Source organism: Dermacentor variabilis, chromosome 3 (assembly GCF_050947875.1).
Source record: "Dermacentor variabilis isolate Ectoservices chromosome 3, ASM5094787v1, whole genome shotgun sequence".
Lineage (NCBI taxonomy): Eukaryota > Metazoa > Arthropoda > Arachnida > Ixodida > Ixodidae > Dermacentor > Dermacentor variabilis.
Window position 1 is genome coordinate 154305866 of NC_134570.1, and position 16809 is coordinate 154322674.

At 46.3% G+C, this 16809-nt stretch overlaps 1 protein-coding gene and 1 non-coding gene across 2 annotated transcripts in view; one reads left to right on the forward strand and one right to left on the reverse strand.

Annotated features, from left to right (window-relative positions):
* Positions 1–15882, reverse strand: part of LOC142576426 (glutamine synthetase 2 cytoplasmic-like) — a 66171-nt gene extending 50289 nt beyond the window's left edge. The window contains exon 1 of the mRNA XM_075686556.1: positions 15778–15882. The gene's annotated coding sequence lies outside the window, so the exon portion shown is untranslated. The remainder of the gene's footprint in view (positions 1–15777) is intronic.
* Positions 9926–9997, forward strand: TRNAA-CGC (transfer RNA alanine (anticodon CGC)). The gene has a single exon. It is a non-coding gene; the product is annotated as a tRNA-Ala (tRNA).
* Positions 15883–16809: the final 927 nt, after the last annotated feature.

The window sequence follows — 16809 nt, forward strand, 5'->3', positions numbered from 1 at the left end:
GATGACCAAACCAGGAAAAACCACAACAGGGTGGTTGTTTGGGTTTAGGCTGCACGTGGTTATCTATTATCTGGTTGAACTACTTAGCTTCCATCTAACGGCTGGAAACCCAGATGATAGCAAACCATTGCCTGAGCTGATAAAAGGTTTTTTCGCCTTCACTGAAACAGCAACTGAAAACGATGGGAATTAGGCTGATAGCGAATATCAAGAAGAAAATGAAGGTTGTTGAACACACAGATTTTGACAAAGCCATATTGCGTCGTCGTTCTGTTATAGACACGGTATTTGATAAGTTAAAAAATCTTTCTCACAGAGCATACACGACACCGTTCTCCCGCTAACTTTGTCGTAAATTTACTGGCCGGACTGGTTGCATATTGCTTGATGCCATCTACGCCAAAACTACCGCTGACAGGAAAACATATTCCGTCTTGATTGATAAGTGCTTATCCAGGATTCAGATTTATTACATAAAATAGAGATATTTCAGTGCGGATTTTCTCTAAATAAACTCACCATTTCAGGCGCATCTTTGTTCAACACCAGTAAGTCCATCATGTCCACACTGGTCTAAATTTTTCCCTCTCTATCTGCAAAACCACATCGAACAGTAAGTAGCTCGACGACAAAATTCATGCATTCCGGTTTTCATACGGCACCCCAGATACTCAGAAATTGCAAACGTTGACGATAGGTGAGGTGTTTTGACGTTTGAGCAAAGCTCAAAAGCTGCTAGGTGGATATGTCGAACGTTTTAATTATGCCCGCAATATGCGTACTATTTTGCATAGTCCGACTCCTACTTTAGCTAGGTTTAGCTAGAATAGTCACAGAGTGACTATTCTTGTTGCTTTTTTCAATAGTTTTTACAAATGCATCTTTATCTACATCAAAATTTAAGGTAATGGGATTTATATTTGCTTCTAGCCATTGTATCTTACCTTTCTTGATAATTATTTTATCAGTATTATCAATTTCACAAGACCATTTGGTTATAGAAGACAATTCAATAAGTGTTTTTTTAAAATCATACCTAAACTTATATAATTCACCCCGTTTACTACCACAAAGTTCCTGTAATGCTTCCACTTTAATAGTTAAAGGCTTAGCAAGGCCGCTATAGAATCCATATAGCCATTTTGTGAGGTGTTTTTCTTTAAGTTATAACCTCAAATCTCTAACAACTCCAGTCCAACTTGAATCACCAAAGCTAGCGATAACTTTAGGATTTAGGGCGAGACAATTTTCGCCTGTTTCTTCGTCACGATATACTTCATTGATTAAGCTTCCAATATATGTATATTTTCCGTCCGACAAGTGAATACCACTAGATTGCGTTCGCTTCAAACTATCATGTAACCAATCATACTGTGATTTCCCTGTGCTTCGCTTTATTGCCTTCAAAAATTCGTATGACGAAAACCGAATGGTATAGCCGAACACACGGGGTTTCTTTACATCGACTTCGACATTCTAACCAAACATCCAAATCTGATTGATCAAGTTGCTCCCCAGTATATTTGACTGAATAGCCATTTAATGTAGCTTTGAGCATATTTTTTTTTAAATTTTCGCGCCCCTTTCTCTACCAACCCAAACAATGCACTTCGCAAAACAACATTAGGTACTGGCGTCTGTATTTTATTACTTGTTGGCATGTAATTACCCCCCTCCAATAATGTTTGCGGGGCGTCTTTCTCAGAATGATCCTTTTTGGAAGTCAATTTTTGATCATCGCTTTTTTTTCACTGTTGCGTAATGATTTTTTCTGCTTATCAGCTAATGTCTTAAAACGCTCTCACGGACTTTTCATCGCATTACCTCAATGAGGTAAATAAAAAAATAACGAAACTTGCTAAACTCATCTCCTCGTATTACATGAATGAGCCGGGACAACTCTTTGCATAGCCGCGCAAAATTCATTATCATTGTTGGTACTGGCATAAAAACCTCTATCTTTTGGTTGGCCGGCTTGCCCCTCTACCTGTGGAAAGTGAAGTGGGGCAAGTAATATTTTTTCAACACATCAAGCATCTGTAGATCCGACTCCATTAGCTGTAACTGCAAACTGTTTATTGCTAGCTAACCATATAGCAACCTTTTCGTATGAAACCCCTTCGGCACGTAGTCGTAAAATGTCTTCTTTAAAATCACTGGTTTTCTTTCTCATTTAATTTTTAACCTGCTACTGGATACTTCCCTATTAATATATAGCATACCAAAACACCACCGCCAACACAACCACTATTTTTAATGGCATAGCGCGGATAGAAACACGGCATACCCCGGATAGAAACACGGAATATTATGAACGCAAGTATAAAATAACTGAAAAGAAACATGCTTTAACAACAAATATATATAATAAATACATTAAGTTTTATGTCTTTAATAATTAATTAAAAAGGGAATAGTTTAAATTACCGATTCTTTTCAGTAATTGATCTTAAAGCTAAAATGAAAAAAATAAATATATCATTTAACTAAATGAAAATAAAATAACAAATTATAAACAAGTGATAGCATTTTTAACCCAATAATCTTTCATAATCAAAAAATATAATCTTTTTTAATCTACCTACCAACTGTGGATAACTTTTCTACAGAAGCAAATAAAAATACTTCAACTTCATCCTAACCAAATCTTTTAATCGAAAAATATGTCACTACTGAGTGACCGTATTTTTTTGCAACAAAGGTTAAATTCCGCTTCCTCGATATTGTCTGGCAAATTCGTCCACAAACTGGGCTAATCTTTTATCCAGCGACACGGTCCTAGATAAAATAAAAACCCTCAATAACGTTCATTAATGGCTTTTATGGCGAAGGCCTGTACTTTGCGCTCTTCGGATACGAAATGGTTGCGTGACGTTATAGTGAGAATAGCGGTTGTTGTAATCGAGTTCAGGTCGCATCAGTAACACTTTTTGCCAGGTGGCTGAAAACTGACTGGCATTGTCTGACCAGTAACAACAAAAAGAAAAGCAAACCAATTAGAAAAGACCACGGGGCGTCAGGCAGCCAATCCGAGAATGCCAAATCGGCCAGATCAGAAGAAAAAGCGTGGTGCGCTGGCAGAACACAGGACACGCAAGGAGACGCAAAGGAGACGCAGGGGAGACGCCAGGAGAGTTCCAGGAAGCGACGGCAGGAGGAGGTCAACCACCGGAGCGGGCGTTGAAGACGGGCCGTCGGGTTCCGGACCCGAGCCACCAGGACTTCACCCGACCGGGGCCTCCTGCCAACCTGTTCCTGTGCGTCGCCCGTGTACCTGAGCGTGCCGCCAGCTCCTCAAGGCCGGTGAGCTTCTGCGCCCGTGGGCAGCACGAGAACAGTCGGGCTACGGGCCCGAGTTCTATGCCAGCTGACCGGCCAGAACGCCGCCCCCGTCTGTCGTGCCGCCTGCTGCCCGAGGCCGGCCTCCGAGCTTCTGTGCCCGTGGGCAGGACAAGAGCAATCGGGCTACGGGCCCGACCTCTACACCCAGCTGCCCGGCCAGAACGCCGCCGCCGTCTGCTCGTGCCACCAAACCGCCTGGTTTACCTCTCCGAGCCAGAGCTGGCCAGCTCCGGTCGCCCGGTCAACCAACTAAGACCACGACCTTTGGTGAGACCGGCGCCACTCCTTTCACCAGCTTGTCGCAGCGTCACAGCTTCGAGACTGTTATGTATCCCTGCCGTCGTGGCAAGCCCGGACTCGCGCACTACTTAGCTCCACACTAGCCCCAAATGTGTGTCTTGATGTGTATTTGAGTGTTTCTTTTATGTTTGCTATTTTCTTCTATTTATTTTTTAGCCTTCTTTAGTTCCATTAAACGTTTGTGTGTGTGTGTGTTCTAAACGAACGGCTTTGTCTTCAATTGGGTTCTCGGAGGTTCCGCCTAAGAGAACTGTCAGAACCTTTTGAGTACACGAACCATTGTCCCATATTAGGGTCATCACAGGCATATTCATAGTGTGGTTTTTTTTTCATCCGTTGTACATAACAATACAACTGGCAATTCAGACTGCATTGTGAGCATTTCTGTTACTTCCACGATACGCCACTGTGATTCCACTTCCGGCCACCGAGCGTGACGGACGTGTAAATCATGGGCTCCGTAGGAGCGGCTTCAGCGGCCCAGACGGGCCGCGGTAACAGGATTTCTGCCTCGGACGACGAGTATCAAGTTGTTTTGCCCAGTCTGCCAACAGGGCGTTTTGTTTTGAATACAGTTTTTCTACACTGTGATATCAGGGCCCGCCCATATCGGGTGGAAGACTTTCGGGATGCGCTCGCACAGTTATCGCTCCTGCCGGAAGTGGCTGCTCTCACGGGCCTACCGCATACTATGAGCCATGTGTGGGCCGTGACCTTCAAGGGCAGCGACGCGGTGAAAAAGATCGTCATAGTTGGAGAGCTGCAGGTCAAAAAGGGCCGGTGTGTCGTCATCGACCCCGCCAACCAGGACGTACGCCTGAAAGTGCATTGGCTGCTGCCCAGCGTTCCTGACGAGGACGTACGTTTTGCCTTCGCGTCGTTTGGAAAGGTCACCGACGTCGTCCGCGAGCGCTGGCGGGTTCACAGCGTGGCTGATAAGAACTCAACAACAAGGCTGGTTACGCTGAAGTTCAAGCCGCGCGTAAAGCTCGACGACCTTCCGCATCAGGTGAGCGTCGCCGGGGAACTGGCTCTAGTGAATGTGCCGGGCAGGGCTCCTCTCTGCCTACGCTGCGGCGGCACGGGCCACATTCGTCGCGAGTGCCTTATTCCACGGTGTGGTGCCTGCCGATGCTTCGGTCATGAGGACAGCCAGTGCGAGCGCATGTACGCTAGCGTGACCGGACCCGTGAGCAACGAGGACAACTCCGCCCTACTCATGGACGAGGTGGACATGGAAGACACGTCGTTCCGCGGCGGGTGAAGCAGCTGACGTCGTGGCAAAGCCGGCGGTGCGGCTTGAACAGGAGGAGAAACAAGTCGCTCAGGTTGTTGTCACAGGACACCAACAAGCGACTGCAGAGGGCAGCGCGGCCATGCCGAATGCTCAAGAGAAAACCCCACCTGAGACGGAGGTGACCTCCTGCCTCGTTGAAACTGAAGGTATGGACACCCTTACCGGCCCAACTAGCCAAACGACGGGGAAACTGCCCCACAGCCAGACCTTTAGCCGGACGGCGAAACAGGGCGGCAGCGGCGGAGACGAGCCACCGCCCAAAGCGCCAGGTATAAGGAGGTCGACCTTGAAGCTGCGGCCGAACATTACGGTCGATCCACGGCAGGCGGGTAAACAGCCTCCGTAATTCCGCGCTGTCTAGTTCGAGTGGGGTTGGGGGGTTGGTGAGTGCGATGGCCGTCATCCTGAGCGCTAGTTTTTCAGAACCTTGCCAGGAAGGGGGGCCCAAGTTGCACTTGAAGGCCCTTTCCGGAAGGTCGAGCTGCGTCTCCTTTAGAGGCATTCGACGTGGTTATCGGCGCACCTTTATGAGCGCTCACACCTGTGCAACTGTGATGGGCAGCATTCTACCTTGTAGCCATGGCGGTTAATATCGAAGGAACGCTACGTGTAGCTACAATAAATGTACGGGGGCTAAGGGCGAGAAGACGGCAATGGCAGCTAAGTCGTCTCCTCTTGGATAATGACTTACATATAGTAGGAATCCAAGAAACGAAAATTGAGAGCCAAGAGCTAACCGACATAATGGTGTCCAATTTTCGTGCTCACTGTGATGTGTGCCTTCGTCATGTGGTTGATGAATCAGGCGGCTGCGCTATATTCCTACAAAATAATTTTGGCATTTGTGTGCAGTCAGTGTTTTCGTGTGAAACTGGGCGCCTCTTTGTGGCTGATTTTCGTTTTCTGGATGTGGATTACCGTACTATTTTTACCTATGCGCGAATATTGAAATGGACCGGCGATTTTTCTTTGAGCGTCTTGAAGTGTACGTAAACTGTTACAAGGTGGTAATACTGCTGGGTGATTTTAACTGTGTATGCAATGCTGAAGATCGAGCAAAATGTTCACGCGTTCGTGATAAGAGTGCTGAATATCTGAACGGTGTGGTGCACGATTATGACCTGGAAGATGTGGGTAGTGCTTTTGCCAGTGGGACTCGCCCGCGATTTACGCACTTCCAGCGTGATAGCCACGCTAGATTAGATAGATTATACATGTCAGCCGAATTAATGCTCTCATGTTGTGAATATGATGTGCAAGCTGTAGCATACAGCGATCACTCCTTGCTAACTGCCACATTTGGGAAAAGACAAAGCAAACATACCTTTAACTGGGATCTTTGGAAAATGAATGCGCAGTTGTTGCATGACGATGTTTTTGTCGATACTGTAGTGAAGGAACTAGAAAACCTCACTTCAGCCAAGCTAGTAAGCTTTGCTATTTAATGGGAAGACTTTAAACAGAAAGTAAAAACATTGGCCATTGAAAGAAGCAGTGTCATTAGACACAACCTGAAACAAGCAGAAAGAAAGCTTCGGCAGCAAGTGCAATTTTTTATCAGCCTGGAAAGTTTTGAGCCTGGTGTGTATGTTAACGAATTAGAAGAAGTGATAACTGAACTGGAAAGGATGGATACAGAAAAATACAAAAACAGCACTTGTGAGATCAAGGTCTGAGAAGTTGTGGGCGGGAGAAATTGCAACGAAACGAGCCTTATCAGACGAGAAAAGATACGCATGTCGGAAGAAAATCCGCCAGCTAGCTAAAGGCAAGCATATTGCATGCGACAAAAATGACGTTAAGCAAGGTATCACCGGTCATTTTAAAACAATATAAGGTCATCCGCGGAATCTTAAAGATAGCTACGAGAAAGAATTCCTCTCATTGATGCCAAAGCTCGATGAAGAAGTTAGGACACGGCTGGAACTACCAATTAGCCTGAGTGAGATGGAGTGCTCAATAGATGAGTTGCCCATCGGTAAAGCACCTGGGCCTGATGGCTTGGGAGCCACTTTCTATAAAACCTTCAATTCTGCATTAGCTCGTGTTCTTCACGAAGTTATCAGCGAAGCGTATGAGCGAAAAAGATTGCCCTTGTCTTTCACAATCTCATATATCGTGCTAATTCCGAAGAGTGATGACGAGGAAAAACTTTTCTTCACAGGCTCATATCACCCGGTAACTCTAGCCAACGGCGACAATAAAATATTCACGGAAGCTTTAGCCAAACGACTGCAAAGTGCAATTAAAACATTGGTAGGGCCGCACCAGACTTCTGGCATTAAAGGCCGCAGCATCGCAACAAATGTACACACGGCTCGAAGTGTGCTTGAGTGCTGCGATGCGATTGGCGATCACGTCGCGATGATGCAGCTCGATTTGGCAAAAGCCTTCGACCTCGTCTCGCAGAAGGCTTTGTTCTGCATACTTGAACATTCCAACGTTGGCAAAGTCATAACGGAAGGCGTCATGATGGCGTACAGAGAATGCTTAACGCGCATCATTGTTATAGGGGAGGTCACCGATAGCTTTCGCGTGCGCTCGTCTGTGCGGCAAGGATGCCCGCTGTCGGCCTTTCTATTTGCTGCTTATCTCGAACCACTCTGTTTGGCAATCAGAAATAACGAGCGCATAGCAGGCTATCGGCTGCAGGCAGTACATGTCAAAATTTTTGCATATGCCGACGATATCGCGATTTTCTGCACAACCAAAGCGAGCATTAAGGAGGAAACGATTGTCGTTGAAAAGTTTTGCGATTCAACTGAGGCCCAGATACACAGGGATAAGGGTTACCGTTTCTGGCATGGTAGTTGGAAAGACACGCCGGAGACCTTTTATCGACTGAAGTGGTCGACGTTACCAACGCAATAGTTGGGTGTGCCTCTCGAAAAATTACCGTGAACCTGAATCGTACTGGCTCGATCAAGTGTCGAAAGCAAAGGAAAACGCTGACGGGTGGAGAGGAAAACAATTGTCAATGTTTTCTAGAGCCACTGTTTGCAATCTTTGTTTAGTTTCTAAGATATGGTACGTTATGAATGTGTTGTGCGCTGCGAGGGTAAGCGCACAAAAAGTTCACCGTGTTTTCGCTATATTAATTTGGGCCTCCACATGGGAGAGGATGAGTCGAACGAACTTGTTCCTCCCGGTCAAGAAAAGTGGGCTTGGTTTAGCTCATTTGTTTCTGCGACAAGTCGTGTCACGCTTTGTGTTTTTACGGGATCAAAACGATCCTTTTCTCCGAACAGTGATACAGGTACGGCTGTGTAGACAACTTCCAGGATTCATTGTTTCGACTGTTCACAATATGCCAGGAGCAGTGACTGGTTACCTGCGTGAAGTGGTATGTTCATATAAGATGTTCACAGCAATACCTGTCCACCGTTACCAAGAAAGATCTATACAGAGATCTTGTGGACACGATGTTCCCTCCACCTTTGTACCGTTTTCCGCAACGTGGAGGCCCAGGACAAGACGTTCTAAAGAGAGTGAAAAAAATGCCCACACGGCCGTCAGATAAATCCTTTTTCTTCAAATTGCACACAAACACACTTCCCGTTAAGACCTGGCTTCATGAGAAGGGTATTTTCATCCCCTGGAGCACCGACTGCTTATTATGTAAAAAACCGGAAACAATAGAACATGCATTCTTAGATCGCTGGGACGCCATCTTTCACTGGGATGTTCTGCAGAGAACATTGAAAAAACAGTTACCCCTGGACCCATATGGAATACGCTTCTTACCGATTGATAACGCCGAGGATCTCCCGTATGACATTATTATGGTCCTGAGCCTCCACGCTATGGGGAAAACGAAGTTGCAATTTCAAAACAGAGACATTGTTGTTCGACCGGCTCGGGAAAACTTCATTGAGAGTGGTGTATGTGTGAGAGATGCTGTCAAAGCGCTGCCTGATCCATCACAATGGATCTCGTTATTTGATAAATTAGCGTTGTTAAAAAGATTTTAGTACCGTGTTGGCCAAAGTGTGGTCTACACGTTTTATCTTTGTAAACCTTGATTGAGTACGTCGAAGTTGGCAATAAAAAAAAAGTGCAGCTCAGTGGCAGAGCGCTCGCTTCGCATGTGAGAAGTCCCGAGTTCAAACCCCGGCACCTCCAGTGTGGGGTATAATTACATTTTTATCACTTCATTTCGCAACACATAGTAAGCAATTCAATTATTTCGAAAATACGATACTACATCGATTCCACATGAACAAGGCGCTGGCTTCCACGCGTCCACGTCGCTAAAAGCGTCCTTTCTTTAATGACAATGCTTAGGACGACTGCAGGCACATCAGGTGTGTAGCAACATGCCGCATCGAAAGGAAGCTTTTTCCACTTTCTAGTTGCTGCTGGCTGTAAAGAACAATAATTCGTCCACACTGCGGGGGTTCCACTCTGCGTGCGGCTAGGGCTGAAGGCGAGCTCCGGATTTAGCCCCACGCAGTCGCTTCGTGGTACTCCCAACCCGTAGCGCGGGAATCGCGGCTACGTGGGGTTCGGACGAATAAGGCAACCAGCGGTGTCAACGGTAACAACGTCTATTGCTATTTGCAATAGCGAACACACGCAGAGGGACGTCCTCTCAGTAATAGTAGTAAAAAGGCTTGCCTCGTTGTCTGGGTGCGTCAGACAAACGAGGTCACTCACGGGATGCGGCAAGTGCTGTCGTCCAGGCGGTCCAAAGTGTCGGCGTCCCAAGAGAGCGAGTCTCCCCCGGTGGCGCGCTTTTCTGCTTTTTTACCTTTTTGCGAGGGGAAGTCCTCCTCGCCCGCCGGATACGTTTCCCTTTCCCGTGAGCCGCGTCGGGGAAGAGGGGTAAGCGCGTCATCACAGCGACGGAGAAAGGGAGGGCGCGTAGTGCCTCTCTCCCATGTCTACGCCGGCCCGACCCGTCGCCACGTGCGAACGGAACGCCGCGGGTACGCGGGAGGAAATGGAGGCGGGTGTTCCCCACAACACGACTCCGTTAATCATTCTGGGGCTGTAACTCAGTGGTAGAGCGCTCGCTTCGCATGTGAGAAGTCCCGGGTTCAAACCCCGGCACCTCCAGTGTTGTGCATAATTAATTTTTTAATCACTTCATTTCTCAACACATAGTAAACAATTCAATTATCTCGAAAAAAGGATACTACGTCGATTCCACATGAACAAGGATACTGGCATTACTCGGGCTGGCTTCCACGCGTCCACGTCGCTAAAAGCGTCGTTTCTTTAATGACAATGCTTAGGACGACTGCAGGCATTCAGGTGTGTAGCAACATGCCTGATCCAAAGGAAGCTTTTTCCACTTTCTAGTGGCTGCTGGCTATGAAGAACAACAATTCGTCCACACATGACTCCATTTATCATTCCGGGGCTGTAGCTCAGTGGCATTCCACTTCCGGCCACCGTTGTGTTCGGACGTGGGTAACATGGGCTCCCAAGGAGAGGACTCAGCGGCCCTTTCAAGCCGTGGAAACAGGTCTTTTGCTTCGGTCGACCAGGACTACCAAGTTGTATTGCCTCAACTGCCAACAGGTGAGGTTGGTAGAGATACCATTTTTCTTCATGCGGATTTACGTGCGCGCCCATACCGAGTGGAAGATTTTCGCGATGCCTTGGAAAATCTTGGAGCACTTCCCGACGTTATCGCTTTGGGGGCGTACAGGATGAATCACGTTTGGGCCGTGACATTCAAGAGCGCTGAAGCAACGAAGAAAATGTTGTCAAAAGGGGAATTCTGAGGGAAGAGTCGCCGGTGCCTGGTAGTTAACCCCAATGACCAAGGCTTACGAATGAAACTGCACTGGTTTCTTTACGGGGTCAGCGGTGATGAAGTGCGTGCTGTCTTGGCTCCGTAGGGAAAGGCTACGGAAGTAACGAAGAAAGAATGGCGTGTACGCGGTATCACAGAAAGAGCATCGACAACCCGCATAGTGGCCACGAAACTGGAAGCCGGAGTCACTATCGACGACCTACCCCACCAGTTGTGTGTAGGAAGCGAACTCGCCCTAGTTGTTGTGCCGAACCGAGCACCATTATGCCTCCGTTGGAACACCACTGGCCACATTCGACGTGACTGCCGTGTGCTTCGCTGTTCCCAGTGTAGGCGCTTTGGCCACACAGACCTAGACTGCGTAACCACATATGCGAGCATCACCGGAAAAGCAACGAAGGACGTGGATGCAGAGCTCATAATGGATGAAGCAGACGCCGATGAAGCCGCTGGTGGGCGAAAGCAGGCCGCAACAAAGAGCGCAAATCAAAAAGTTGCGCCTACCGAAGCATGGAAAGGTGTTTTTGCTGATAACACCACACCCCATACAAACGGAGTTCCTGTCACGGGGGAAACACAAGAGGCGGACTGAGTCAAACCCGTAGAAGCAGCGTTGGGTGAGGAAGCAGAAGCCGACGCGCATCCCATGGAACTTGAGCCTGATGCTTCTAAGAAGCGACTGCGCGACCATGCAGGCAACGAAATGGGCAAGCCCAGTGCAAGTACCGGAGAAGAATCGCCCACCAAGACAGTCGTGAAGACCGGCCTTCGATTGGGCAGACGACCCAGCTTCAAACCAAAATCCAGCCTCCCTCCTGACCGGAAAACTGAGGGAAATAAGCCCTCGTAACAACGAGGGTCAACGCACAGAGCAGCGATTCCACCACTTACGAACAGCGAGGACCTACCAAGGCGTCAAGTCACCTAGCAGCAGAGCCACAGCGTCATCGACCCGAGAACTGCTGGCTGGACGCGATGTTGCCCGTCGCCGGAAAGAATTGACCGTGTGGCAACATAAAATGTCGAGGTAAAGTCCGTGCGGTCCACCTGTTTCGAATTAACCATGACACTTAAACTAAAGAAGCCTCTTCGCCTAGGCACATTAAACGTTTGCGGTTTGGCGAGCGGGAGACGCCAGCACCAATTAAGCTGGCTTTTTCATGAAAATGATTTAGACATTGTCACCGTGCAAGAGACAAAGGTGGAAGGCCAGGAACCGACGGACCGCGTGGTGCAACCATTCAGAGCAATGTATAACGTCTGCGTGTGTCATGCGGTTGAAACTTCTGGAGGCTGCGCACTCTTTATTCGTAAGAGTGCTGGTATTGTAGAGGAACAAGTTATTTTATGTGGTACTGGCCGGTTTGTCATACTTGATTGTTCTTTTCCTGGCTTTAAGTGGCACATTTTGTGCGTGTATGTTCCAAATGATGAATGTGCGCGTAGAATTCTTTTTCAACAGCTAGAAGAATACCTGAAGTGCGAGCGATACCTTATATTGATGGGGAATTTCAACTGTGTGTGCAGAGCACAGGAGCTAGCTAAACAAATGAAACGAAGGGATAGGAGCGCACAGTTTTTAAACATACTGGTGAATGATTATGAATTGGAAGACGTCGGTATTCTGCTATCGACAGGCAAAGCTTCCGTTTATACGCACTATCAAGGTGAAAGTCATGCGCGATTAGACCGAGCTTATATTGCAATGCAGCTCGTGCCATTGTGTCAAAGTTACGAGATTAAACATGTATCCTTTTCTGATCATAGTCTAGTGACGTTTGATTTGGGGCAAAAACGAAAAGAAACGAAATTTAATAGGGATCTTTGGAAGTTTAATACCAAACTGCTCGATGATGAAAACATTACCAGAGATATAAGTGAAATGATTTATTCCTCTATGGCAGCGCAAACTAATCACTGTACCGAAACATGGGAAACTCTCAAAACTGTTGTTAAGGTAAAAGCGATAGGAAAAACAACTGCGCTGCGCCGCAAGGAAACACATGAAGAAAAAGAATTAACTAGCGAACTAGTATTTCTCATGTCTACAGAATGTCAGAACGCTGGATCTTGCATGAAGCAGATAAAGGGAACAAAAAGTAAGCTCGAACTTATCGACAAAAAACGCTACAAGGGAGCCATGGTACGAGCGCGAGCGGAACGATTGTGGAATGGGGAGACGCCTTCTAAACGGGCGCTAAGTGACGAAAAGAGATACGCCACAAAAAATGAAATACAAGCAATAATATATCAAAACGAGGAAACGTCCGAACCCACAAGGATAACGCGAGCATTCGTAGATTATTATCGTGAACTGCTTGGGAACAAGAAAAAAATAATAGAAGGATTTAAGCGAGATTTTCTTCAACTTATGCGACGCCTAGAAAACGACATTAAAGCAAGCCTGGAATTTCCAATCACATTGCGAGAAATTGAAGACGCCATAGATGGACTTGGTGCAGGAAAGGCTCCCGGGCCTGATGGTTTAGGTGCGCCCTTTTACAAGGTTTTGAAATGTCAGCTCTGCCAATTATTGCACAATGTCTTCAAGGAAATGTATGCAACACAGCGAATGCCGCCATCGTTCCGAACCGCTCATACGGTGCTAATCCCGAAGTGCGAGGATCCAGTTAAACTGTTGTCAGTAAAGTTTTATCGACCAATAAGCCTCACGAACTGTGATTACAAAATATTCACGAAAGTGTTAGCAAAGAGACTTCAAAGTGCTGTAACGCGACTAGTGGGACCGCATCAAACATGTGGAATCAAGGGCAGAACAATTTCCAGCAATACACATGTAGCTCGCTGGGTTCTTGAGTGCTGTGATGCTCTCTCATGTCGGGTTGCAGTGTTGCAACTAGATTTGGAGAAAGCGTTTGGCAATGTGTCACATGAAGTACTATTTTCAATATTAGAATACGTTAATGTTGGAGGACTGATATTAGAAGGAGTAAAAATGGCCTACTCAGAGTGCAGCACACGCATCATTATAATCAGAAGTGAACCAATCCAGAATCTCTCCAGTGTGAGGTAGGGATGTGCAATTTCATCATTACTTTTTTGATATTTAGTTAGAACCTTTCTGCTTGAGTTTAATTAATAGTCAATGTGTACGCGGTTTTATGCTTGAAACGGCGGAAGTCAAGGTCCTCGCATACGCTGATGACATTGCTGCCTTTGCAAAGATGCCGAAAGTATCAAAGACGTGGTTAGGTTGACTGGCGAGTTTTTCAAGGAATCTGGCTGCGAGATCAATTGGGAGAAGACCGTAGGTTTCTGGCATGGAGAGTGGAGCGAGAAGCCTGAATTATTTGCTGGCATCCAATAGACAGCAATGCCAACAACGTACTTAGGTGTCCCATTACAATGTTATGATGACACCGAACTGTATTGGAACGAGGAAACAGAACGCTTGAAAGAGAAGACGCAGGGATGGCAAGGTCGAAATTTGTCAATATTTGCCCGTGCAACTACTTGCAATGTATTCTTAGTTGCCAAGTTATGGTATGTTATGCAAGTACTGTTCAAGTCGCGTACTAAACCACAAAAAATTAGAGTCTTTGCAGTGTTTATTTGGGGAGGAAGTTGGGAATGAACGAGTTGAACTAATCTGTTTTTGTCCGTCAGAAAAGGTGGTCTTTGCCTGTCACACCTATTTATCAGACAGATTGTGTCGCGTTTTATAATTTTAAGAGATCAGTGTGACCCATTTCTGCGTACAGTTATGCAAGTTTGTTTACACAATGCACTACCTGAATACATCGTCTCTACAAATAAGACTGCGATGCACCGTGTAAAAGGTTATTTGCGCGAGGTTGTTGTAGCCTTTCGCATGCTTAAAGTAAGGTTTTCCACAGAATAATTGAGTACAGTAAAAAAGAAAAAGTTCTACAAGGATTTATTGGATGTTATGTTACCTCTGCCAGTGTACAGAAGCATATACACTGGAGGGTGTGGACAAGACGTCTTAAAACGGGTTAAAGGAATGCCAATACGACCGCATGTAAAATCCTTTTTCTTCAAGCTCCATACAAACAGTCTACCTGTAAAAACGTGGCTACAAGATGAAGAAATGATTGTACCGTGGACGGTCAACTGCATACTATGCCAAAGACCAGATACAATAGAACATGTATTTATTGAATGCTGGGATCCCATTTTCACTGGGACATCCTTCAGCGAACTATCAAAAAGGACTTACCTATTACACCACATCGAATCCGATATTTACCAGTTGAGAATCACGGCGACATTTCCTACGACATCATAATGGTACTCAGCCTCCATAGTATATGGAAAACACGAATGTCGCTAAGACATGCCGACACTAACGCTCAGCCTGTAAGGGAAAATTACATTGAACATGTAGCGTATATGCGAGAGCTTTACGAGCCCAGCCAGAAACACGTGATTGGGTTACATTGTCTTATGAGTTGATTAATTTCAAATGTTTTTGAGATCCTTCTGTTGTTTTCTGTATTACGTACACAGGCAATCAAGAAAAAAAGGCGTGTGTAGCTCAGTGGTAGAGCGCTCGATTCGCGTGTGAGAAGTCCCGGGTTCCAACCCCGGCACCTCCAGTGTAGGGTATAATGAAATTTTTTATCACGTTGTTTCGCAACACATCGTAAGCAATACAATTATTTCGAAAAAAAAAAGATACTACGTCAATTCAACATAAACAAGTGATACTCGCACTTCTAGCGCTGGCTTCCACGCCACCACGTCGCCAGAAGCGACGTTTCTTTAACGACAACGCTTAGGATGACTGCACGCACATGAGGTGCGTAGCAACAAGCCTGATCGAAAGGAAGCTTTTCCCATTTCTAGTGGCTGCTGGCTATGAACAACAATAAAACGTCCACACATGACCGCGTCTATTATTCCAGGGATTTAGCTCAGTGGTGAAGCGCTCGCTTCGCATGTGAGAAGTCCCGGGTTCAAACTCCGGCACCTCTAGTGTGGGGTATAACTAAATTTCTTGTCACTTTGTTTCGCAACACATCGTAAGCAATACAATTATTTCGAAAAAGATCGATAATACGTCAATTTCACATAAACAAGTAATACTCGCCTTTCTCGGGCTTGCTTCCTCGTCGCCGAAAGGCTGCCTCGTTTGTGTACCGAAAGACCGGCACAGAAAACCCAGACAGGCCGACGGCCGACGTTGAAGGTCAAACCCAACGTGCCGCCAGACAGACGGCTGCCACGCGCGCCACCTACGCCTTAGCGGAGGTAGTTTCCCGGAAAGAACTTCCAAAACCCGTTCTTTGATCGGGAATGGGCATGCGACTGCGCGGGTTGCCAGTCGCCGGCTCGAAAGGGAGGGCCATGTTCAACGAGCATCACTGCATACCAGAGTCCGTATGTTTCCTAAGAAAAATTGTGTAGGGACGTAGCCTAAATATAACTAAAACAATGGCAGACACTATTAACCTCACCAGTCCGCTTCGTTTGGCGACATTAAACGTCAGAGGGTTGTCGCAGAGGCGAAGACAGTGTCAGATAAGTCGCATGTTACTAGAAAAAGACATTGAATTGATGGCCATCCAAGAAACCGAAATTTAATCTGAAGAAAAAACAGCTCGATTGTTTGAAATTTTCAGAAATAAGTACAATGTATACGTTTGCCACGCGAGTGGTACTTCTGGGGGCTGCCTTTTCTTTATTAGAAATAGCATTGGGATAACAGAGCAATAAGTTACTTCATGTGAGGGGGGGGGGGGGGGGCGTTTGCTTATTTGTGATTTTTTGTTTTCTGGATTGCTGTGGTGGGCGGTTTGTGTATACGCCCCTAATAATGCTCGAGAACGTGAACAATTTTTTGTTCATCTGAGGTCTTTCTTGCGGTGTGAAAGACACGTTCTAATGTTTGGCGACTTCAATTGTGTGTGCCGGCCGATAGATCGATCGAAAAGGAAACTTAGCCAAGATAAAAGTGCCGCACTTCTTCATGAAATTTTGTGTGATGTTGACCTAGAGGATGTTGGGTGTGTTCTTGGTTCTTACAGTCATGTGCAATATACGCATTTTCAAGGAGACAGCCACTCATGGTTAGACCGCATCTGTGTTCCTGTTCACTTAGTTCCGATACTTTCTGAATATG